This window comes from Perognathus longimembris, chromosome 13 (assembly GCF_023159225.1).
Source record: "Perognathus longimembris pacificus isolate PPM17 chromosome 13, ASM2315922v1, whole genome shotgun sequence".
In the NCBI taxonomy this organism is placed as follows: domain Eukaryota; kingdom Metazoa; phylum Chordata; class Mammalia; order Rodentia; family Heteromyidae; genus Perognathus; species Perognathus longimembris.
Genome location: NC_063173.1, coordinates 29,686,270 through 29,692,228, shown reverse-complemented (window position 1 = coordinate 29,692,228; position 5,959 = coordinate 29,686,270). Strand labels below are relative to the sequence as shown.

The window sequence follows — 5,959 nt, the reverse complement described above, 5'->3', positions numbered from 1 at the left end:
AAAGTTTAGAAGGATACCATGCTCCAGGGAGCTATCATTCTCTGTCCTTAACTCCCTCTTCTCTGAGAGTTTCGATGGAAGAATATTTCTATTTTTACATTTCTATTCAATTTCCCCATTATTATATCTTAACTTTTCCTTTGCAAAGTGTCCGACCTAGATTTGCATTTGGTGAAGAATACTTCCTAAAATCTTCCAATAAATCAGTTCTTTTGTATTCAGTTATACTTTTAATTGTTTTTTCTTCATTTCTTTTATCTTTTCCATCTTTACCTTCCCTTCCTTCTTTCATTCTTGATCCCTTCCTGCTCTCTTCTCCCCTTCTTTCTTCTCCTTTCTCCTTTCCTCCACTCCCTTCACTTCTTTTCCTCTCCTCTCTCCTCCCCTTATCTTCTCTCCTCTCCTCCCCTCTCTCCTCTACCCACTCCTCCTCTTTTCCCTCTTTCCCACTTTCCTCTCTCTCTCTTTCCCTTCCCTCACCCTCTTCTTTCTCAGTCTTTACCTATCTCCACTTGTCTCTCTCCCCCCTCTCTTCCTCTACTTCTCATCTCTATTTTACAGTCTCTCTCTCTCTCTCTGATTTTACAATATATCTATTTTAAAACTAAGGAAGTATTGACATACAATAAAATATATAAATCTTAATTGTATGGTTTGATGATATATTTTGATAAGTGCATATGTCTCATAATTTAAACTTCTATCAAAATATAAACCACTTCCTTCATTCCACAAGCTTCCCTTAATACATTTCTCACTTCTAGATCCCTTCTATTTGTGATATCATTCATTTGCTAGTTTGCTTGTTTAAAGATATCATAGGAAGGAAACCTCTGTTCAATGTCTTTGTTATTAATTAAAACACTAGTGGTGTGACTGAGCAATTTTTCCTTGAATAATGCTGGATATTACAATGGTTAAATCCAAACACTGTAAAAAACTCTTCTGATGTTGTTATCAAAGGACTAGGTATAATATGGTAATCAATCAAAACATTTTTGGGGTGAATTTTATTATAACTGTTTAATTTGGTAGCTAGTTAGTATACTTATTTGATTTAATTTCAGTCCAACAGACCATTTTTAAGTTTTATTTCCATGAAAGACAAAAATAAATATTCTACAGGGCCACTCTAGGTTCTAACTGTGTAGCTCTTTCTTATTAAAACAAAACAAAACAAAAAGACCCTCATAAAAAATAAATAAACAACACAAAGTGAAACTGCTTCATAATGAATTCATTCTTTTTCACTGTTTAGTCTAATAACATTCAGAAGAAAGCATCTTGAGTCTATTCTCAGGGGACTGGGGTCATGCCTGTATAAAACTATGAGACTTGGGTGTCTTGAGGCATGAAGATAACCCCAGCACAAGAGAGACCGATGAAGGCAATTCAAGGTTAGCCTTGCTAATAAGCAGAATGATTAACTTTTTCACATCTTGGACTTGGTCAAAAATTGATTATTCTGGGTGTATCAAATAATTGAACTTGCTGGTTCAAAATCCTTGATGAATCTGTCAAACAGCTAATCACAGGCTCTGTCCTATAGTCATCCTATGATAATTAATTTCTACCCTTACAGTACAAGAATAAAATATTTTCAACTAGAACAAAGCTATTCTTTCTTATTTTGCTGATTTTAAGGGACATTAACTTACCAGCAAAGTAGAAAACAATACTTAAAACATATGTATTAGTCACTAGGGTAGTCATGATGAGTTTTCTTTATATGCTCTGATGGTTAGACTGAAATATAAATACACAATACTGATGCTGAAAAGAGTTGACAGTAAGTATGAGAACTAAGTACATAAACTTGGGAAATTAACTGACCAATGGAAATCCAGGAAATGTATACAAAAGAGAGAGTGAGGAAAGCAGAATGTGTGAATGCTGGACACAATCACATGTTTTAAGGAAAGCCATCATAATAGTCAAGTGAAATTTACTGACTTAGAATCTAGGGGTAGCTAAATATTTAACATATTTGTCTCAATTTATTGAGAAAAGCAGGAGACTGAGTGAAGAGCTCCCCTCCTCCAAAGGAGTATATTTTTCATGAATCAGTGAGAGATATGTTTAAATAAAGATTACAGCAGCATCAGTGATCAAAGACCTTGATGAGATCAAGGAATGTCAAGGGCCTGGGTAGATCAGAGCAGAAGTATTACTCATGTGAATACAAGTTGATGACTTCATTTTCATGAAACTTACTCCTGGACACAGTGCCCTAAGCAATTATCTACTCAAAAGTTTCTTGGTACAGGTAGGAAACTGAGGTAAGAGACTCACCCTAATTATCAGTCATATATTTTGTCAATTATGTCATTTTAACAAACTGCCTTCATATATATATGTATCTTCATGTTGCATCTGTCTGCTTTTTCTTGAGGGGGCATGTATAGATGCATCATTTTAAGAAAATAAAACAAATGATGCATATTACCTGCAGAAGATTGATCCCATTAGTTTATTTTCTCAAATTACTTTGAAATATTAAGTGAATAACATGAGAGTGGTATAACCTCCTAATAAACCTTCATTGTCTTCTATTTCCTATAAACTTTTCAGAACACTATAGGTCACTTTTAGAGGCCTGTGGAATCCTCAAAAAGGGGATGTTCAAATGAATCCCCAGTTTTTAACTGACAAAAAAAAATTCTATGAATATATAATCTTTCTCCTTCCTCAAATAATATCCTGTTTCATTTCAGGTTACATTTTTTTAAAGCTTTGTCATCATTAAGGTGCCAAATGCTCTTTAAAACTTTGAGGTTTAAGGTCAAAAGACTTCCAAAATGATTGGCACTTCAAGTGTTCAACTATTTACTTTGTCACTATGTGTCATCTTTACAGATGGCTTCTTTGTACTCAACAACAACAACTAGTAGAGGAATTACATGCATTTAATGTCAGAGAAATGCAAGACAGACAATGACATTGTTCCAGTTGACCTTATTTATCATTTAGTAGAGGCAGATACTAAATAATAAATTGATTAACAAGGAAATTACATTGTAGGGCAAGAGACAATGACTTCTGTAGAACACATGTCTGGAGATGCATTGGTAGGCTTTATGCAGTTTTTAAAAAATTAAATGGGTAGTTTTCTCCAACTGCCCTCTTGAAAGCCAATCTGGAAGTAAGTATTAATGCACCAACAATTCAATAAAAACAACAACATTACCGAAAATAGTAACAAATTAGAGAATTAGATGCAAACAAGAAAGAAAATAAATTTTCAGGTAGAAAATAAAATTGTCAGCACATTCTTGGCTTGAACCATACCCAAAAGCATGGCAGTGTGTAGATTGGATTCAATCTCCATACCTGACAACAGACTTAATTTGAGAGGTAGATTTTGGCAAAACCTCCAAAATTTTGTGTTAATCAAGCAGATGGGGAGAAGAAGAAATTTTAACAAATGAAATGAATTAAATAAAAGATGCTATTACTTTTTAAATGTATTCATATAAATTATGAAAGTTCTTACTAAATTCGAAGACAAATTTCCACCATCTTGGATATAAACTAAGCTATGTAACTTGCTTGGAATGGAACAAACTGAAAAGGAAAAAAATACAAGGTGAGTTAGAAAAAAAAGATCATAACAAACATCTAGATCTGTTTTGATCTCTTGATCTCTCATTGGAGAGTATCCAGCTTGCATGTCATACAAATTCCTCAAACAACCCCTGAAAGAAGCCTCATAGTGGAAGTCAGAGCATAGTTGCCTATAGCCAATGAAAAGAGCATATGGATTTGGCTCCTACAAGCCTAGTTATGTTTGCAGATGACTACAGCTTTGGTACACATCTTAACAATAATAAGTCACAATAAATCCCGCGATTGCATCCCATTAAGGACACTCTCATTCTTGTTATATAAAGCATGTAAGATTATGTAAGTTTGTGGTCTTATGCCACTAAGTCATCAGACATTATTGTTCAAAATAAATAATTAACATATGCCTTAAGGTAATCATGTTGTGGCAACACCTAAAGAGCTATTTTGAAGTAATAAGGGTTGATTTAATACCAAGAAGGTGATTATAATGACATGCTGTCCTTGATTAGGTTCATAGCAGAATTTTACTAACTCAGTCACATCTGCAAAGTCATTCGTCCTCATGAGTACCATAGTCATCATTTTTTAGTTACCTGGGAATTTTTTAGAAGCACCATTCAGTCAGCCCACATTGTTAGTTATCATTCAAACATGACAGGGCTTGCAATATTAATGTCGGAAACAGCTATTTTCTGCAAAGTTTTAAAAAAGCCACTAAATTTATTTTGCTATTAAATTTCTTATTAAGAATCTTGAAAATATATGATATAAAGGTTCACTAGGAACTGATTAGAATCACAAGCTTCAGCAGACAGGTTGCTAATTTTCTTCAAGAAAAAATAAGTCTTCCGGTCACGGGCAGCCCGGGCGCAGAGGGCAGTCGCGATGGGCGGCTTCTCCAAAATGTTGGCTACCAGGGCACTTAGCCTCATTGGCAAGCGAGCCATTTCCACCTCAGTGTGTGTGTGAGAGCACATGGGAGTGTTGTGAAGAGTGAGGAGTATGCTCTCCCCATCTATGTCGACCATCGAGACTACCCCTTACCCGACATAGCCCACGTCAGGCAGCTGTCGGCCAGCCAGAAGGCTCTGAAGGAGAAGGAGAAGGCAGCCTGGACTGGTCTGAGCAAGGATGAGAAAGTCGAGTTGTATCACATTCAGTTAAATGAGACCTTTACTGAGATTAAATAAGGCACCAAAGAGTGGAAGACAGTTGTGGGCATGGCCCTGTTCTTCATTGGCTTCCCTGAGATAGTTCTGATCTGGGAGAAGCGCTTTGTGTATGGACCTGTCCCGCACACCTTTGATGTAAACAGGGTGGCCTTGCAGACCAAGAGGATGCTGGACATAAAGGTCAGCTCCATCCAGGGCTTCTCCTCCCACTGAGACTACCAGAAGAACGAATGGAAGAAGTGAGGCCCGCCGTCCAGGGGTGCCACCTCTTGCAGCAGCCAGTGTGTCCACTGGAGCGGGGAGCCACAGTCCTGAAGCTAATAAACCACCGTTTATAAGGAAAAAAAAATAAAAAAAATAACAAGAGTTTGTGGCTTAAGTACTTGAAGCTTTCATTACATTTCTTTTCACCTATAATAACAAATAACTTTCAAAGACAGTAATAGGATGAACGTTTTCATTTCAGTTCCATTTTAAAGAATATTTTTCCTGAATAGGAAAAATTGTAGCATTTTTTTTCTATCCCATCACTATCACATTTCTTATCACATCACTATATTGAGCTAGTTTAGGAAGAATTTAATATGTTAGCGTTGACCACAGTAAATACTTTTATTTATCTAACGCTATTTGTCTTCCTCTCATTCTTGGCTACTATGAAGATTTCCATTTACTTTCAATTTTGTCAACATGATTGTGGCTAGGTGTGATTTAATGTGGTTACAACAGTGGTTTAATTGTGTTACCGTTACAACATGATTGTGTCTAGGTGTGATTTAATATGGTTACAACAGTGGTTTAATTGTGTTACCGTTAGAACTAAAACAGCTGAGAACAAAAAATGTATCCAGTGCCTAACTTATGAAACTGTAACCTTTCTGTAGATCAGTTTGATAATAAAAATTTGAAAAAGAAATGAAGCATTAAAAATCATGAACTCAAAAAAAAAGAGTATCTAGGAAAACAGAAAATACTTGAATGCAAAAAGAAAAGTTGAAAATAAAACAAGAATAGCAAAGCAAAAATTCCAATCATTATGGCAGACTATCAAATGCTATATAGTTCATCATGCTCTCATAGGTAGTTTTGGCATCCACAGACTCAAACAATGGGAGGAAAACATTTGAAAACAAGTTTCTACAATAGTTTTCAAATCTGTATAGCATAAACAATCTACTAGAGCAACTATTTAAAAAGCATTTGTAGTATGCTGTGCATTA

The 5,959-nt window shown here is 35.4% G+C and overlaps 1 pseudogene; it reads left to right on the top strand.

The window, feature by feature from the left end:
* Nucleotides 1-4,428: 4,428 nt before the first annotated feature.
* On the top strand, nt 4,429-5,103 carry LOC125361657 (annotated as a pseudogene).
* The last annotated feature ends 856 nt before the right edge of the window (nt 5,104-5,959 follow it).